A 21,240-nucleotide genomic window follows, 5' to 3' on the forward strand; every position below is an offset into this window, starting at 1 on the left:
GCTAAGTGTAATTAAATAAATTAGGCTGGGTTAGGCAGTATTCTGTAATGGTAGTTAGACAATATGTATTATAGAATAGTTTGCAACGGGATGTGCACACAAATCTTAATGAGTGCCAATTGATATCAATAATTGCTGAGTGGTGGTGTTCAGCTCCTTATGTTGAAGTAGGTATTTTGTATACCCATTTATTGATGGTTCAGAGCTCATTATCCAATTTATTTGTGTGCACACAACTTTGGGTACCATAAATAGAACCTACCTCATTTGACCACAACACAATCTTGTATTTGTTATCAACCTAATCCAAACATGTTTGAAAATATCATATGTGTAAGTCTCACCTTGTGCAAGGAAACTGGAAACCAAATTCCTATCTTCTCTTAATTACTGAGGAACCTGAAATCTCCTACTGGGGGAATTACTGCAAATATCAATCTGCAAATGTAAATCTCTACCCCACTCTTATAAGGAGTCAATTACTATCACAGGTCCTAGTGGGAGAAGAACAGGAGAAAAACAGACCACACGTAAAAAACTCACATTTACGTGAGAAAAACGAATGATCTAAAAAACTCTCTGTCTCCTACACCACTATAACTATAAAGCACAGTGAGACCACACACATAAGCTAAATCATGAATACATACTAATGAACTCAGACCCGACCCTCAATACAATCAATCAAAGGCACCTCCCCCTAACTTCAAGAGCTTATTCAAAATCCTTCCGCTGTTCAAACTACCATGTAAAAACATGCACAGCTCCTGGCAGGGTAACTTGACAGTCCAACTGTGGGAAAATCCCACGCTATCCGCAGACTTGTGCTAGAAAAGCTGCTCATGGTGCCCTCGAAGAAAGCGGTTTTTACAGTCTTTATAGTCTCAGTTCATCATAAATCCATCTCCCTTCTCATATCTCCCTTCAACAAGTGCGCCTCGTTTCGCCCAATTGCTGGCTGCCTCAGGAAGGGCACGATCAAAAGTCCCTTACCGGACTAAAATATCAAATTGTGCAAATCGTGATATCTCAGTCCACAAAGATGGCGTAGCCAGGTTGCCCCAGCGTCTCTACTTTTAAACTGAACTGCGTAACGACTCACCACCATGGCCACTCCCCCACACTGGCTCACCCAATATTAAAACAGCCATCAGGTTAAGGGGAGGAACCAAAGAGTCTTCAATAATAGGCATTCCATTCAATACTGCGATTCAACCCTTGCGGTTCTACTGTCTGCAGCAAATGTATCCAACGTTGTTCTTTTCGCCACAGAATATTTTTAATGTCCCCCCCTCTCTTACCCAATACTACTTGGTCAATGACCATAAACACCAAATGGTCAAATTGATGTTGTTTTTGGACACAATGCCGTGTCATAGGTGCCTCTGTTTTGAAATTAGTTATACAATGATGATGTTAAATAACTCTCGTTTTGAATTGGCGTGTAGTGTGCCCAACATAAAGTAAATCACATGGACACCTGAATATATATATTAAATTCTTTGAATCGCACGTGGTGTTGAATCTTAACCCAAACTCTTTATCTCCAGAGGAAATAAAAGAAGATCCTTCCTGAGATATCGAACACATGGAACAATGACCGCATCTTTGATGACGTCCTGTCGTGTGTCGATTACTTGGGAAGCACACTTTACACATGTAATTTCATTGAGTGTCCCCTGGTCTTTGTAAAGAGTGAAAAATTGATTCACTTTTACCTGTTCCACACCACTCAGGATTTTATAAACCTCAATCATATCCCCCCTCAGCTGTCTCTTTTCGAAGCTGAAGAGCCCTAACCCTTTCCTCATACAAGAGGAGTTCAATCCCTTGATCATTTTGGTCACTCTTCTTTGAACCTTTCCTAATTCTTCTATATCTTTTTGAACTTCAGACATAGGCAATCCTATTATAACATCAGCCCCCAACCATGCACTGAAACATCAAATGGTACTTTTTTTTTATAAATCAAGTTTCTTTCTTTGATTTTACCCACTGGTTAACAGATCTCTTAAAATCTGCCTCACTTTATTCCAACTTACTCAGCTTTAAATTTTTAATTTTTTGTGTAAAAGCAAAGATGATATTGCTAAAGTCTACTAAATGGGAAGCAAACATCTCAATGACTCTCTGCTTATAAATAAACAAGTTCTGTTTTCAATATTTTACCATCCGCTTTAACCCTATCGATTTTAAGTAAATTCAAGGCACATTTGTTGAGAATTGTCAACCATTTCCCAGCAAATTCTTGATTATTTCCAAACTGCTTTAGCTCCTTAAGGACCATGTGATCATGTAGAATAAATTCTACTCTGCTGTACTTGATTAAAGTGCCAAAATGCACTTCTAAATGAACAAAAAGTTTCAGTGCTTCAAACCGATTTCTTCTATACCAGGAGACTGATCATCATGAATGAGAATGTTACAATCTCTTCTCGTCACAGAGTTTTGTTTTTCAACAGCATTGAATTAATGCCCCTAAATATAGGCATTCTGTCAGAAAACAGTCAGCATTGTGTTACATTTCTATAAACCCTATTTATTGCAGGGAAAGGTGCTTCTGAATGGTGTACTTTGAAGTATGATTCAAATATTTGCAAACAAATGTTGAAAAGTTTCTGAAGATGATTAATTCACTAAGAACTGTTTAATGAGTTAGAAATTATAAGCACATAAGTATTGCCATACTGGCACAGATCAAAGGCCCATCAAGCCCATCATCATGTTTCTAAACAATGGCCAATACAGGTCACAAGCACCCGGCAAGATACCAAAAGAGTACAATACATTTTATGCTGCATATTCTAGAAATAAGCAGTGGGTTTTCCCCCAAGTCTATTTTAATAATGATCTATGGACTTTTCCTTTAGGAAGTCATCTGAACCTTTTTAAACCCTGCTAAGCTAACCACTTTTACTACATTCTCTGGCAACGAATTCCAGAGTTTAATTACATGTTGATTAAAGAAGTACTTTCTCTGATTCATTTTAAATTTACTACTTTCTAGCTCCATTGCATGCCCTTATAGGACCTATAGAACACAACAAGAATCTTCTTAAAGTATTTTGTAAAAGTTGTACATAATTATATGTACTATTAATTCTTGATGCAAAATATGTTTTTCTTACATGAAAATAAGCTCAAAATTGCACTTATAGTGTAATTCTATAACAGGATACTGGGTAGGGGTGTATTCTTTAAAGGGACATAGGCATCTACTTAAATTTTGTCATGGATTCATGGATAGTGAACCCTTGGACCACAGCCGAGGCTATGGCAGACAAGTCACCTAGGCTGGCATAGGGCAAGTATCAGAACAAATCAGGACTTGGCAAAACAAGTCAAGGCAAGACAGGACAGGACTAAACAAAACAAGGCAGAGGTAACAAGGTACAATAAACAAGACAAGGACTGGATCCAGATGAGGCAAGGAAAGCACAGCAAAGGGGAACTGGAACCCAGACAGGACAAGGCAAGACCTGGAACTAGATTAAAACTGGAACTGGGACCCAGGCAATACAAGGCAAGACAAGGAACTAGGTTAAAACTGAGTCCAGAAAAGGCCAAGGCAAGAACTGAATCTGGACTGAATGAGATGAGACAAGGCAAGGCTAGGCACAAAACATAGCAGACAAGTAGGGCAGGAGCTACGCAAGACAGAATACAAGTAGGGCAGGGACTGAAGCTGAAAACAAGCAGGGCTGGAACAGACAGGACTGGAACAGAAACAGAAGACAAGCAGGGCAGAAACAGAAGCAAAATTACAGACCAAAGACAAAGCAGGAGTAGGCTGGAAGTGCAACAAGAACTAACAGAAGCAAGACTATCAACAAGGAAGGGATCCTCAGAAGCTTAGCCGAGATTGGGTGGCGGAGCCGGTGGTGGGAGGCGGGGCTAGTGCCCTGAAAATGACAGGTACAAATCAAGGTAAGGTATACACAAAAAGTAGCACATATGAGTTTATCTTGTTGGGCAGACTGGATGGACCATGCAGGTCTTTTTCTGCCGTCATCTACTATGTTACTATGTTACTATATAAGGCAGGAACAGGGCTTGGTTTGGCAGGAACAGGAACCAGGAACGGAGCTTTGGCTTGGCAGGGAACAGGAACCAGGAACAGACTTGGCTTGGCATCAGGACCAGGAATCAGAAACAGGCTTAGTTTGGCAGACACAGGAATCAGGAACAGGCTTAACTTGGCAGGAACAGGAATCAGGAATGGAGCTTGACTGTAGCAGGAACCAGGAACAGAGCTTTGGGTTTAGCAGAAAGCAAGAACAGGGTTTAACTGAAGCAAGGGTAAAGAGCAGGGCTAGACTAAAGCAAGAGCCAGAAACAGAGTCAAACTGTAACAGAAATCAGGAGCAGGATTTTGCTATAGCAAGAGCCAAGCTTATAGAAACAAGGTTCAGAAGCAAGACACACAGGAACAAGACTCACAGGGTCAAAGCCAGGCAGGAATCAAGGCATACAAGAATAAGGCATAAGAGAACAAGGTTTGCAAAAGCAAGACTTTCAGGAACATAAATCCAGAAAGAAGGCTTTCAGGTACAAGACTCAGAAACACAGGAACAAGCGTACAGGGACAAGACTCACAGGAACAAAGCCAGACAGGAAACAAGGCATAGTGAATAAAGCCAAGCAAGAATTGGATCCAAACAGGAAGCACAAAGACAGGGTAAAGAGACCTCTTGCAAAGGCAAGGCATGAGAGTTCCAAGGTGCTTTATAAAGGACTTTGTTGATGCTGTTACAATTTGGAATGAGGCTTAAATAGACTGTAATGAGGCTTGGATAGCAGAAACACCAGAGTGAGGCTTGGATAGCAGGAACACCAAAAAGCATACCCTCCAACCTAAAGAACTGACCTTGGCTACACAAGAAAACTGAAGCATATATGAACACAACGCTACTCTCCCACCTTACGACTATTACTGTGACTTTGCCATTTAAATTACATCACAACATCACATTGTATTTGTTCACACCAGAAATGGCAAACGCCTTTCCGGTACTATGTAAGCCACATTGAGCCTGCAAATAGGTGGGAAAATGTGGGATACAAATGTAACAAATAAATAAAAATAAATAAAGTAGCACTGAATATAGCCATCACCCATATAACTACTGGCTTCTCCCCAGCTCCACCCCTCACTTGCTCACTTCCAGCATAGCCAGTGAATGCCATTATAGTGTACAGCGCTGTGTACGTCTAGTAGCGCTGTAGAAATGATAAGTAGTAGTAGTAGTAGTAGTAGTAGTTTAACAGGTGAGTAAATGTTAGCCCCTTTGTTATACAATTTCCCTCTTAAAAAACATTTCTGTAACAGTGTGCCTATAGTTAGGTGACCAGAGGTCACCTATGTAACACCCACTTTCTTTTATAGAATACTAGCATAACCATATACTTATACATCTATTGTTAGGTGTGAGCACTTACTCCAGCAAAATGCCGGAGATATGCACTTAACTTTTAGTATTCTAGTGCTAATGTGAGTCCTTCCCATGCTGTACCCCATACCCATGTGTATCCCCATTTGTTAAATATCTATTATGTAAGATATGTGTATATTTATAGACTAGAGCTTAGGTAGAATTTTGGATTTATGGGCATACTTGTGTATTCTGCCCTTGCTCACACCCACCAGCAAAGTACATTGCTTGTCCCTGGGATCAGTAGCAAGAATCTTGCTACTATTTGGGATTCTGTCAGGTACTTGTGATCTGAATTGGCCACTGTTGGAAGAAGGACACTGGACTAGGTGGACCACTGGTCTGACCCAGTATGGCTATTCTTAATTTCCTACTATTACAGCTATTATTTATCAAGTTGACACTTTTTTTATTGGACTATCCCCGGCCACCTTTCCATCAGAGTCAATTAACAATAAATTTGTTAGATATCTGCTCTTCACATTCTGTAACCTCATTTTTACCCACTTTGGTGTACATAAATGGTTTTTTTTATAGTTCACTGCCTTTCAAATCTCACATATATTTACACTTATTATTTTACATATTTTTGACAATAAAGTTACGTATTAATACACTTTTGACGAACATTACAGCCCTTAGTTTTTGTTACATTGGTATGGTTACTTATATACACATAGTCCTTGTTTTAGTATACCATCTTGTTGTCTCCGCTCCCTTCAAGGTTTAGCTATACTCTTTTTTTTAACAGTGCATAGGCACATCCATTCCTCTCAGTGGTCTGACCATGGTACAATTTGTATAAAAAAGATAATGCATCGTTGAAAGTGTTTTGACTTAGTGGATTTAAAAAGACAATTGTTTAGCACTTTATCAGCTGTAAAATTTGATGATAAGGATTCAACTGATATTTTGGTAGAAAAATGGAGTACTGTATTACCGAAATCTATGGATGATGTTGTTCCTATAAAAAAAACAGAATATTGTTGTGAGATCTAATAATACTCCATGGTTTACTAGTGAAATTAGAATGAAGAAGCAAGCGTTAAGGAAGATTGAGCGTGAATGGAGGAAATATCCTTCAAGAGTTACACAGATGACTTATTTGTATAAAAAAAACTAAATATACAGATATTACTTTTAAGGCAAAATGTGATTTTATGATTATAAGATTTAACAAGGATCATCAAGTACAAAAAAACTTTTTGTGGTAGGTAATAAATTGGCTCAAAATGATCTCTGAATTTATCTAAAATATCTAGTAATGATTTTGCAGATGGATTTGTGTGAAAGGTAAAATGGTACGTACCAATTTGTTGAATCAAAACAGCAATGATTGGAAAGAGAAGTATTAGCCTTCATTTGTTTTACAGGTGTCCAAATGCTTTGTGGAGTAGAAAAAAAGAGTTTGGAGGATTGAAGCTGAAGCAAGTGATCTATTAACCTTAGTCCAAAAAATGGACCATTGTATGCCAGATAAAGAAGATTCAGTTTCTATAGACAAATAGATTTTATAGAGCCACTATATCTGATGGATTTTTATTTTGCAACAGTTTATAAAATCTTGATGCAGGTTTACCTATTACTTGAACTTCCAAACATACTTTAATAATGAAAGGGGAGATATTGTTGAACTTACTAAAGTCCATGTGAGGAACTAAACTAGATCTGAGTTACAGATAAAAAAAAATTGAGTTTGACATAAATATTCAAAAGTTCTAAAGGATGTCCCGTGAATAATATATTTTAAACAGAAGATACCAGATTTTAACCAAACAGGCCAATAAATTGGGGTCCCCCCCCCAATTTGTATTGCTGCATTGTTCCAAATTGGTGCATGAAGTTTGTTATTAGTTTGGGGGAATGGAATCTAAATTCCTAATAACAGAGAGTGCATCATTAAAAATATGATGATTAGTTTGGTCTTTTGGCAAAATGGAGCCAAACATACACCATAAAAGTATAGGTTTAGTTAAATTCTGCTCAATGGGAAGCCTTAAAGGAATATAATCAACTACTATGTCAGAGATCCACCAAGTGGTAGCACATAGTAAAATAGACTGGTTATGAGCAGAGAGATGACGTTGGGCTTACCAGCAGGAGTTGTAAATAGGGAGCATTGCCCTCCCACTCCCCCGCTCTTCTGGTCAATGGGTGGCGGTAAGGATTCAGGGTATAAATAGGCTTGCATTAGTTTTAATATTAGTTCAGGCCCATTTCCAGGCCCATTAAAAATAGTCTTTTTCCCGGGCGCTGTAAAAAATGGACCAGTGCGCACCTAAAAGATGCGCCCAAACTACCGCAGGCCACTTTTTACCATGGCTTTGTAAAAGGACCCCCAAGTGCACAGTCTTTTGAAAGAGGGTGCACTATGTTGCCCTTTTACTAAAGGGTTGGTGCGCAGCAACAGGGTTTGCCATGCGGCAATGCGGAACTACCACAGGATCCTGGTGGTAGTTCCCACCCCCAGCGTGCGCCGTTTCTGGTGCTACAAAAATATTTTCTGTTTGTAGCTCTGGAGGCTAACCAGTGGTAATTGGGCACTGCCACGCACTGCCCAGTTACTACGGGCTAGTATGGGAGCCCTTACCACAACCTCAATGAGTGGAGGGAAGTGCTCCCCGAAATGGCTATGTGGCAAGTGGTTCACTTACCACATGGATATAGCAAAAGAGAGGGAACGAAATACAAACTAAAGTCCAAACAAAAAAAACAGCACCACGGGCCTTTAAAAATGGAACACAGTTCTTTAATGAATAAGCCTTGACAAAAAGACTTATTCATTAAAGAACTGTGTTCCATTTTTAAAGGCCCGTGGTGCTGTTTTTTTTGTTTGGTCACTTACCACATGGCCATTTCGTTTTGAGAAAAAAAGACAAACTTTTACCTGTTGCAATAAAAGGGGGGAGGGGCACAGCGCATGTCAAAAAACATGTGCTGACGCAAACATAGGCCCCCTTTTACCGCAGCTTAGTAAAAGGCCCCCTATGTGCAAAGCAGGTGCACTCTTTCTGGAAAAGTGTGCAATAAGCATGCAAATAGTGCGCATTCTCTCGAAAGAAAGCACATTATCAACAAATGATAAAACGCTCATTTTCATGTTTTTTTCCTTCTCGTTTTCATTTGATAACGACATGCAAGAACATGGGATATGTCATCGACATTTCCCATATTGATGCAAATGAATGCCCGTGCCTACTGATTATTTCTGATCTCCAGATAAACTCTGGCTGTGCCCTAGAGTTCCTTGCAAATATCTGGTTAATGCCAGGATGGAATGTAATGATTTTTTAATGGCGTTACTAGATAATGCTGCCAATAATCTACGAATGGCCCTGGTAAGCACTATTTATCTGAGTAGCAGCATCCGTTACCTCGACAGGTAATCTTGAATAGTGACCCATACATTTTTTTGGTTTAATGTATGTTCTTCTACATTTCTTTTTCTGTCTAAAGCTAACATTTAACTTTCATTTTAATACCTAAAGAAGTCATGGAATGTTTCCTTGCAAATATGCGATCAAGTATACATCACACATATATGTGTTTTTTTTGATTCTGTTCATCTCTCTATATTTACTTCCTCAAGAGGGATACTTGAGGGTCAGGATAGGATCTGTTCCTCCTGTATTCAGAGCTTGGTGCTAGCAGGGTTTTTTTTCTCTTTTTAATTTTCTTCATATCTTACAGCTTGATTTGCTCCCTTATGGAGGACTAGAGTGTTTGATGATTTGCCTTGATGATAATAAGAATATAATTTTGACTTTTTCTTCTTCTATTTTTCTGTGCAAGTGGATGCTTGGTTGTTAAAATTGTAAACTTCAATAAAAATAAAATAAAGTAAAAAAAAGAAGTCATGGAATGACATTGACAGTTCAGAACATAACTCAAAAGTTCATAGCATGGTTGTTTCTTTCTCACTGTTTCTTGAGTCAGTGCATTCTACTGTTTCATGGTGGCTAAATTACAAATTATTGCTTGAATCCAAATAAATTATATTGTTCATAAAGGAATTATTTACAAAACAATTAGCACAGGGGTCCTTTTACTAAGGTGCACTGAAAAATGGCTTGTGGTAGAGTAGGTGCGGCCTTTTTTTTTTTTTTTGCTGAAAATGGACATGCGGCAAAATCAAAGTTGCCGCACGTCCATTTTGGGTCTGAGGGCAAGATGCACTAAAGACTCGTTAAAGCCCTTTCCTTACCGATTCCCTTAGCAAATCGGTAAGGAACTGGCATGCATCAAGGAATAGGAATGCAAGTGAGCTGCTCGTTGTAGCTCACTTGCATTCTCTACTCTGTCGTTAAACAGTCGGCCAGTCGAGCATGCGCAGAGCAGCCAATCGTTATGCTGGCTGCTCTGCGCATGCCAAATACACCTCCCTGTGCCACCCGAAGATGCCGTGCTGCTCACCCTCCGATGTGGCTCGACAGAGGATAGTGCAGTTGCGGACGCCCATTCCAAAAAAACGTCCATTTTGGCCGTCACTCCCCCCTGCAATAATAAAAACGTCTTTTTTGGCAGTGCTTCACTCAGCTGAGAGACCTAGAAGTCTCTGAGCCAATCACAGCGCGTTTAGCTCGGCTAAACGCGTTGTGATTGGCTCAGGGACTTCCAGGTCTCAGCTGAGTGAAGCACTGCCAAAAAAGATGTTTTATTTGGATGGGCACCCATTTTGGCCACCTTCCCCCCTTGCAATAATAAAAACAACTTTTTTGGCAGTGCTTCACTAAGCTGAGAGATCTGGAAGTTTCTGAGCCAATCACAGCGCAGTGTCTTGGGGGGGGGGGGGGAATGACGGCCAAAATAGACATTTTTATTATTGCACTGACGAGCACTTGACTTTTTTTTCCCGGATTTTTTGTTTTTTTTACTCTTGTAGCAGTTTTTCAATCCCGCGCAGCCCCAATGAGAGGTACAGACCTCTCGTTAGGTTTTCCAGCTTTAAGGCAATCGGAAAAGGTTAGTGCATCTCATTACGTACACAATTTGCTCATATGCATTCCGTTTTCGTTAGCTGCTACCTTAGTCAGAAAAAAGTCTTTAGTGCATGCCAGGGTTTACTACTTGCTCATTAATGGCTCATTAAGTTTAGTGCATCTAGCCCTGAGACCTTACCACCAGCCATTGACCTAGCGGTAAAGAATCCGGGCGGTAATCACCTACGTGTGTCAAATGCCATTTGGCTCGCGTTCATTACGTGCATCTGAAAATAAAACATATTTTTCGGGCGCATGCCCAAAATGAAATTACCATAAAAGCCACATGGTAGTCGGGCGGTAAGTCCATTTTGGCATGTGTTGGGCATGCGTAGATGCTTACACAGCTTGGTTATAGGGCCCCACAGTGAGCATTGTTGCCTCAAAAGGACAGGTCATGAGCTAGTGTGGTGGTTCTATGGTAGTGCTGTGCACTCTCATACATGAAATTTCAATCTGATTCTTTTGATCAAGCCTCTGATTTTGAACCCTGCAAGGGCTGGAAGTGACGTGGGGACAATGTTCACATTTGCCAAGGAGGAAGTCTTGGTCTTCATTCAATGGTGATGCCTAGAGCCCAGAGTTAGCGTCCTGAGAAAACCTCATCTTTATTATGAAGACCATTGCTGTGATGCATGAGTTGAGAAAATGATGTAAAAGACAGAAAAAAAACCTTCCAGGTAGTTGAAAATGATGGTGCATGACACCATAGCTTCTGCAGAAGCTGGTTCTGCTTGACATGGAAACCTAAAGAAGCAGAAAGAAACTGAAAAGCTTTAAAAGAGTAACACTTAACTGGAAAAAGATGCCTTTGAAAACTATTCCGTTCTCATTGGGAAAATATATGTACTGTCTACAGCATGTACAGTGGGGGAAATAAGTATTTGATCCCTTGCTGATTTTGTAAGTTTGCCCACTGACAAAGACATGAGCAGCCCATAATTGAAGGGTAGGTTATTGGTAACAGTGAGAGATAGCACATCACAAATTAAATCCGGAAAATCACATTGTGGAAAGTATATGAATTTATTTGCATTCTGCAGAGGGAAATAAGTATTTGATCCCCCACCAACCAGTAAGAGATCTGGCCCCTACAGACCAGGTAGATGCTCCAAATCAACTCGTTACCTGCATGACAGACAGCTGTCGGCAATGGTCACCTGTATGAAAGACACCTGTCCACAGACTCAGTGAATCAGTCAGACTCTAACCTCTACAAAATGGCCAAGAGCAAGGAGCTGTCTAAGGATGTCAGGGACAAGATCATACACCTGCACAAGGCTGGAATGGGCTACAAAACCATCAGTAAGACGCTGGGCGAGAAGGAGACAACTGTTGGTGCCATAGTAAGAAAATGGAAGAAGTACAAAATGACTGTCAATCGACAAAGATCTGGGGCTCCACGCAAAATCTCACCTCGTGGGGTATCCTTGATCATGAGGAAGGTTAGAAATCAGCCTACAACTACAAGGGGGGAACTTGTCAATGATCTCAAGGCAGCTGGGACCACTGTCACCACGAAAACCATTGGTAACACATTACGACATAACGGATTGCAATCCTGCAGTGCCCGCAAGGTCCCCCTGCTCCGGAAGGCACATGTGACGGCCCGTCTGAAGTTTGCCAGTGAACACCTGGATGATGCCGAGAGTGATTGGGAGAAGGTGCTGTGGTCAGATGAGACAAAAATTGAGCTCTTTGGCATGAACTCAACTCGCCGTGTTTGGAGGAAGAGAAATGCTGCCTATGACCCAAAGAACACCGTCCCCACTGTCAAGCATGGAGGTGGAAATGTTATGTTTTGGGGGTGTTTCTCTGCTAAGGGCACAGGACTACTTCACCGCATCAATGGGAGAATGGATGGGGCCATGTACCGTACAATTCTGAGTGACAACCTCCTTCCCTCCGCCAGGGCCTTAAAAATGGGTCGTGGCTGGGTCTTCCAGCACGACAATGACCCAAAACATACAGCCAAGGCAACAAAGGAGTGGCTCAGGAAGAAGCACATTAGGGTCATGGAGTGGCCTAGCCAGTCACCAGACCTTAATCCCATTGAAAACTTATGGAGGGAGCTGAAGCTGCGAGTTGCCAAGCAACAGCCCAGAACTCTTAATGATTTAGAGATGATCTGCAAAGAGGAGTGGACCAAAATTCCTCCTGACATGTGTGCAAACCTCATCATCAACTACAGAAGACGTCTGACCGCTGTGCTTGCCAACAAGGGTTTTGCCACCAAGTATTAGGTCTTGTTTGCCAGAGGGATTAAATACTTATTTCCCTCTGCAGGATGCAAATAAATTCATATACTTTCCACAATGTGATTTTCCGGATTTAATTTGTGATGTGCTATCTCTCACTGTTACCAATAACCTACCCTTCAATTATGGGCTGCTCATGTCTTTGTCAGTGGGCAAACTTACAAAATCAGCAAGGGATCAAATACTTATTTCCCCCACTGTATACTTTGCTGGTAAAAGGATCAGTGTGTGGGTGGGTGTGGGGGGGGGGGCAGATAGTATAGAATAAGTTTAGCAAGTATGGGATCTCATTTCGACATCCTCATACTTACTTTACTTTAGCCCAGGGCCGTGCCGATGCGGTAAGCGGGGTAAGCGCCGCAGGGGGGCGCTATCCTCTGGGGGGCGCCGCCGCTGCATGCTTACCCTGCCCTCCCGCTCCCATGTAGGAACTGCCCACCCTCTTCTACCCCCAAGATCCCGTTCCTTTTTTTTTCTTTTAAATTTACCTTCCTCCGGCAGCGCAGCGTCAGTGAAGGAGGCGGCGCTCCCAGTTGTCTCTAACCTTCCCTTGTTCGCTGCTCACTGCCCCACCTTCTTCTGACGTCATGACGTCAGAAGAAGGCGGGGCAGTGAGCAGCGAACAAGGGAAGGCTAGAGACGACCGAGAGCGCCACCTCCTTCACTGACGCTGCGCTGCCGGAGGAAGGTAAATTTAAAAGAAAAAAAAAAGGAACAGGATCTTGGGGGGGAGAAGAGGGTGGGCAGTTCCTACATGGGAGCGGGAGGGCAGGGGAGAGAGGGGAATCGCTGCCTTGGAGCCAGGCAGGTGCGGGGGGGGGGCGCCAACTGGTAGTCTGCAGGGGGGCGCCAGAGACCCTTGGCACGGCCCTGCTTTAGCCCATGGATTTTCCATCTTCAAGCAATCCTGACAAAAAACTAGGGAATTCTGCAAGCCTAGAAGCATACATAGAGGCTGAAAACTAGTATCTATAAGATCAGGAAAAACTACTCAGGCTGAAGTTTTCTCTTCTGTTCAAGATATGCTGGTCAGCAAGTGTTCAACTCAGTACATTACTGAATTCAGACTATCATCTTATCCCATCCCTCTGCAACACATGTTTATAATGACTGCAACCAGGGCCGCCGAGAGGGCGGGGTGGGGGTGGGGGATAAAATTCCCCGGGCCTCCATGGGGGGCCCGGCGCCGGGGTCTCTCTCCTTCTCCTGCTCCCAGACTGCCGGCGCTGCAGCCTTCCCTCACTGTGCCCTGCCCTCGCAGAAACAGGAAGTTACATCAGACGAGGGTGGGACACAGTGAGGGAAGGCCCGAAGGGAGGCTATCTGCTGCTTTCACACAGAGGTGAGGTGCTGCCGATCTGAATGCAGGGGGTCCGGTGGTGGACGGAGGGGGGGCTGTTGATGGGGCTGGGTGTGGGTGGGTCAGTTTCTCGGTGGCCCTGAGTGGAACTATTCCAAATGGTTATGCAGACCTAATTTAATTGCAGTAGACTCCTGAGATAGGTGCATCTATTTTGTTCTTTACTTCAGTTATATTTTTATAATCCCTTTTTTCAAATACATCTAATGAGTTTGAGATTGACAGATAAGGTTTTCTGTGCTTACAGGATTCTTTCCAACTCCAGAAATGAATAAGAAATCTTTAAATGGTCATTAGGTTCAAAACTAAGAAGTAATGGAGAACAATAGGCATAATTTCGTATTGTTCTGCCACACTGCAGTTGTGTAAGCACAGGGGTTTAAATGTTCCTTTCTGAGATTGCTGCGTACATTAGTTCCCGTCATGTCCTTCAAGATCCTTTGCCATCAATTAGAAAAATGTAGAGCTATTCCAACCATTGTTGACTTCTAAAATAAATTGCATAGCTGATAAACAAAAGCATAAGCAGGATTGGGCACCATGTAATAAACAGGGCCACTTAATCAACTCTGCAATTTGAGTTTACTGTTTTTTCTTAATTACTCCACTCCAGCAAAATGTCTACAAGATAAAGTCATGGGCTGTTATTTTTTTTCTGCACTGCCATTTCTCTCTTCTACTTGTTAATGCAACTGGTTGATGACAACAAAATGTTTATTTTAAATGTAATAAAAAGAGTGAAAAATACTGTATTATTTCATAAACTTTACAACACTTGCATTAGACTCTCTAAAAGGTAAATATATCCAGAGACTAGCATTCTTCAGATTAGCAATTGCCATAAAATGATACTTTAGAATTTCTCAAGGTGGCATAATATATTTCTCTAGCTCAAGATAGTTTGGGTAACCAGGACTGAGAAGAGGAGGCATTGTAGACATTACATTATTAACATGTTCTGTTTCAATAACATTATTTCATAAATGGTTGTTCACACAGTCAAATACATGTCTTCTATTTGCTTCTCCGTCTTTAGAATTAAATGTATTTATTCTAGAGATGTCAGTGGAAAAAAATAGTTTGTTTTCAAGTTATTTTTGAAACATTTCCCTGATTTGTGATTATTTTTCAGTTCATTTCACACTTTCATTTGAATTCTGCTTTGCCTCTAAAAGCCACCCATCCCCACCTTCATTCCAGGGCTAGAAAACCCCTTGTCTTACATCCAAATTTTGAACCCCCAAATAACTGCCCACCCCCAGAATTCATGGTAACCTGGTATTGCTCTCCTCTACACTACACTCCTCCTAACTCTTCTCAAAATCAAGGCATTGGGCTGGTGCTGGCCTTGACCATTCACAGATGCTCAAAGCCACATGTGCCATGATCTTGAGAAGAGATAAACGAGATGCAGTCATCACGGAAAGGTAGATGGTGGAGGAGAAAAGTGGTCATTGTGCATGCAGATAGAGAGGCAACAGTTTCCTAACCTGTGAAGCTATACGAGGAAAACTTGCTGTTCATTCCGTACAGACTGGGTGAGTGACTCAAGACTCAGACTTTATTTCCAGTCCATGGGGCAGGAATTGGGATTTGCACTGCACTCCTTCCTGCCTAACCTGGCCAGAACAATTACAGGCGCATGATGCACATGCAGACACTCCAACTCCCGACTCTATGACTGCTCTTCCCAAGTCTCATATCTAGCTGGCATCACAGGAGAATCTGATTGGGCACCCCTCTCTGTCTATCAGTGAGTCAGTGAGCTTTATGTTTGCAATATTATTGCAAACGTTTTTGACGTAGAGACTTATGGGAACTGAGGATGATGTGAGGACTAGAGAGTTGCATGGGGACAGAAATCTTACCCATCCCCGCCCGTCCCTGCTAGAATCTTACCCGTCCCCACTGGAATCTAACTCATCCCTACCCATCCCCTCAAAAATTTAACCTATTGCAACCCATCCCCACCCATCCCCGTAAGAATTTAATGGTACATAAAAGAAAATTCCAGTCAGCTCCTTCAGTCTCTCTCTGGATTTGAGCCACAGCACTGTAGGCAAGGAAGGAATGGAAGTTGAAACTTGGAACACTCTGGTGTGCACATGTAAGATTTGTCTCTGATTCACTGGCACTGTGTGCTGAGAGGTCACCACATGCATGTGCCAGTAGGTCAGGTGACATCCGATGCTCATGCCTGTGTCAGAGCTGAGGTCTGTGCATCAGCCTGGGAGCAAAAGAGGATTAATTGTAACTTATTAAGTGCCAGCAAATAAAGACCTAAACGGTCCATCCAGTCTGTCAAATAATCACACTCATTATCAATTCATGATTAAATCAACGAGTGTGATATTATATACTTGATTATGGTCTTTCTTTGGTGTTTCTGGAACATAGACCATAGAACTCTATCTGGCCGTATCCTTATGGTCCAACTGCTGGAGTTGCCATTGAAGCCCACTCCAGTCTATTTGTCTTCTCATTTGTGGGACACAGACCGTAAAAATCTGTCCAGCATTGTCCTTATGTTCCAGCCACTGAAGTTGCTGTCTAAGCCCTTTCCAGCCCATCCTAAACCAGATTGCCATGTATGAGACACAGACCATACAAGTCTGCCCGGTATCAGCCCTAGTCCATCACAGACAGAGTCGCCATCTAAGCGTCACTTGACAATCCACACACATGCAGCCATTTAAGGTTAGGTTTTTTATAACTTCCATTTTCTAATTAGAGATTCTCTGTGCTCATCCCATGCCTTTTTGAATTCCATCTTCATTTGTGTCTCTATCATCTCTGTAATGGAAGACTTTCCACATTTGTGCTGTTAAAGCAAGGAGGAGGAGGAGACAGCACTCAAAGAACTTGGTACTTGGTAGATGAGAGGTTGGCGCGGGTGCAGCTTACACTTCCATGGGAACCCTGCAGGAATTGTTTCCATCCCCATGGAAACCCCACAGAACTGCTTCCATCACCTCGGATCTAGAATCCCATGTGTCTAATGTGGAGGATGACACAACTACCTTGAAAGCGGAGGTGGAGGCCTTGCAGGCGTAAGTCCTCAAACACCATGTTCAAATAGAGGAACTAGAAAATAAGTTCCACAGAGACAATTTGAGATTTATGGCTTTCCAGAAACCATCCCAGACTCCAGAATTTTGCTGGCACTAGAAGAATGGATTGTGGACCAGTTCCCGATGTGTGATGGTATGGGCCCTGTGCGATTTGACCAAGCACACCACATGGGTTGTCGTAAGGATGATTCCACCATACCTCACATTCTGAACACAAAATTTCACAGCCATCAACATTGCCTGGAGGTGCTGTGTCAATATCAAATGAAGTGGGATTCTTTAACTTATGACACTCTTCCTATAAGAATCTTTCAGGACTATTCTGCAGACCTGCATGAAAAACATTGTAAGTTTGGTCCTGTGTGTTCAGTGCTCATGGATAAAAGCATCTGCTTCCCCCCAAAGTCTGTATAGCACACCTAGAGATCTGCACCAAAATCCAAGCGTATTCTATAACAATGCACAAAACTTAATTTGCTTAATAAGCTAATCAGCATTGATAACATGCTAAACGGTAAGATGCCCATTATATTCCTATGGACAACTTAATGCTAAATCTGCTTGCACACCCTTTTAAAAGGGGCCCTTTTACAAAAGTGCGCTGAAAAATGGCCTGCGGTAGTATAGACGTGTGTTTTCGGCACTCACAGAATCATTTTTTAGCGCACCTGTAAAAAAATGTCTTTTTAAACTTTTTGCCAAAAATGGATGTGTGGCAAAATCAAAATTGCTGTGCGCCCATTTTGGGTCTGCGACCTTACCGCCAGCCATTGACCTAGTGTTAAAGTCTCACGTGATAACCAGGTGGTAATGATCTACACGGGCCAAATTCCACTTGGCACACGTCCGATACGCGCGTCTGTAAATTAAAATTATTTTTCAGCTGTGCATATTGGACGCACACCAAAAATGAAATTACCGCAAGAGCTACATGGTAGGTAAATCCATTTTGGCGTGCATTGGACATGCGTAGAGCCTTACGTGGCTTAGTAAAAGGGCCCCTAAATTAGCAAAGGTCTTAGGTACCAACTTTGACTCCAGAATAAGCTTTCTGGAAAAGGGATTCAAAATATCTATATGTAAATTGTTGTGGTTTACGATGCTGCATAAATTCCTAAATTTAAAATCTTAAAGCTCATGAAATATAAAATATGCTCCCCTGTACTAAGCTGCACCAGTGGCTGCCACACAGCAATGCTGACACAGCCTGTTCAAAGTGGTGCGTTATTATTATCATCTTGGATTTCAAAAATGCACAAAATTGCATGTTCTAAAATTCAACGTCGAAAATGTTTTGCTACATATTTTAAAATTTGAGCTGAATCTTGACTCTGGGAACCCACTTACTAAGGTGTTTTAAGATGTTACATTTATTACATGTTAATAGCCAGAATTAACACGTGATAACTGCAGAACCTCTGCATTAATTGTTGGGTGCATGCCCATCTTCCCAGAGAGATTAATGCAGAGATAATACATTTACCACATATTAACTGCATTTCAGATAATGCAGCTATACTTAATGCCATGTTAACTGCTTAACACACTTTAATAAAAGAGGTTCTAGGATATAAGTAAATATAATTTATTATATATTAGATTATCTCCACCACTTATCAAGTAGATGCACAAATAAGTACCAGGAATCTTGTACATATTGAGTTGTTCATTGCACTACAGTAATGTAAGGGAGTCAATTCCTATAACAGCTTTTTGCAAATAAACAGCATTTGCACCCTTATAAATAAAATAATGGAGCAAATGCTCTAATTTCTTTAAAGACCTGCCTCACTGACTTAACAATAGATCTGATTTGTAATAGTGCTGGGCTGGTGGCCAATTAAGAAAGCCTGCCACGCCTCTCAATTAATTGATGAGCATATTTATCACACACTGTACAAAGAGGGAGAGTTAGGTTTTCAGTTTTCTCAAGTCAGCAGTAAGGGAGGAGATCTAGTCTAGTAATTCATCAAAAAGTATTTCACTTTTTTTTTAAATTTATGTTCTCTTATTTGAACTCAGTGTTTGTCAACCTTGAAGATAATCATCTAATTGCAACTATTTCAGAAAGAATAATAGAAAACCATTCACATGCTGTAATAACATGGGGTTCATGGCAACATAACAGAACATTACGACAGCAAAGGTTTATAAACTCACTATATAGTGCTGACCATCTTGTTGTTCTCTAGAATATTTAGAAGCCAATAGGGAGAGTAGGTGGCATGGATGGGCAGACTGGATAGGCCATATAGTCTTTGCCTACATTCTTCTCTGTTTCTCTTCTGTGAGGTTTTTCGGGATTCAAGCTGTGACTTATGTACTGGAGACTGGGGTTTTGCAACTGAGCTGAAATGGTCATTTAGCTACAGTCTAAGAAAATGTAAGCTCCAGCAGTAGAGAGAAATCCCCCTCCGCCAGAGGAGCCCATTGGACCAGCAAGAGGTGAATCTTATCAGTGATCATATACAATGAGATGCAGACAGACACACCCTTGTTGATAACAACAGTATTTGATGAACCTGCCCTGAATTTACTGCTACCCAGCTCCTCTTTATTTCCTAGTACAGGATTGTACCCACCTGTGCCTTGTGTCTTATGCCTCACACCTGGTTTCTGCTTCGCACCCATCTCCTGCTCTACTTCCAGTTCCTGATTCATGCCTGGTACCTGCTCTACAACCCGTTCTTATTCCAACCCTGGTAGTTTAGTAAACAGGGGGGCTACTTCGGTGCTCTTTTATAAAAGTGCGTAAACACCGATATATATATATATATATATATATATATATATATATATATATATATATATATATATATATATATACACACACATTGTTTTAAATATAAAATACCAGTGTGAGCTGCAGAAATTGTGCTGAACTTGCAAGTGTTTGCATTTTCACCTGCTCTGAAGCAGGTACATACAGTATGTCCATATTAGATTATTTAAATATACTCGTGCATTAGTGCCTATACTCTTTCAGAAATCCAATCTATGCTCACGTACAGGCAAAGAGCATGACATCATATCATCACATGTACTTTTACACCAGTCAGTATTCTATAAGAGTCCAAGAAACAACAGGGCATATGATCTACAAACCCCAAGCTTTCGATTTCCAGGTAGGTCACATCTAAAGATAAGTACAATAAAAATTGTCATGCACCGTTACAGTAGCATGCTCAGGGAAGCAGTTAGGGCAGGTAGTGGGTGGAGAGACAATTTACACATGTATTGTATAAAATAAACACATATGTATCTAAAGTACATGGTAACATTTACACTTGCTGTCAAACAGATGTAATATCCATGTCTTCACTCTAGATATGATTTCTGAAGTATTTGTACTAGTATTTTAAAAGAAACATAGATGCCTACATGTCTTTTAAAAATAGCCTCTCTCATATTCCAATCTAGGTGCCCTTTATGACATTTCCCATTATGGGAGTAAAGTCATTTTCATGTATATGTAGCGTCACAGATGTGTTAAAATGGCCTCTTATAGAATACCACGGTGAACAAAACAGATCGGACTCAGCAATCTGAACTCAAAAAGCCTTTTATTCTGGAATAAAAAACAAAAATCCAACACTGACCATGTTTCGCCCACACAAGGGCTGCATCAGGGGCTAGAAGAAACCAAGTGGTATTTGGAAGGCACTTCACCACAGCTCAGTGCAGATGATGGCAGCCTCTCAATGCTTTCCTGTTACTATGATGTTTGCAGGAAAGCACTGAGAGGCTACCATCTTCTGGACTTCTGACTGACAGAATCAGAATATTGCCCCCCAAGATTTGTTTGAGACCCTTAGAAATAGATTTCCATCCTTACCTTAGAAAACCTTTTTGCTATATAGATACTTCTTATTGTGTATTAGACATAGGTATAAGAGGCTTGGACAGGCTAAGCCTCCCCTGCTGTGCTCTGAGAGGTTTAAATTGTTGATTTACCTCCATCCTCACAGCAGGAGCTGCAGTGAAAGCCCTCTAGCCTTGTGTAACCATTTGTAGAAATTGGTTTATGGTTTGTTTACCTTACTGCTGGGAAAGCAGGGGGAGGGGGGTTGGCTGGGTTGCCAGGGAGATATTTAACGAGGATGACTTCCTGACCTGCACTGAGAACAGATAGCAGCAGAA

This window comes from Microcaecilia unicolor, chromosome 2 (genome assembly GCF_901765095.1).
Source record: "Microcaecilia unicolor chromosome 2, aMicUni1.1, whole genome shotgun sequence".
In the NCBI taxonomy this organism is placed as follows: domain Eukaryota; kingdom Metazoa; phylum Chordata; class Amphibia; order Gymnophiona; family Siphonopidae; genus Microcaecilia; species Microcaecilia unicolor.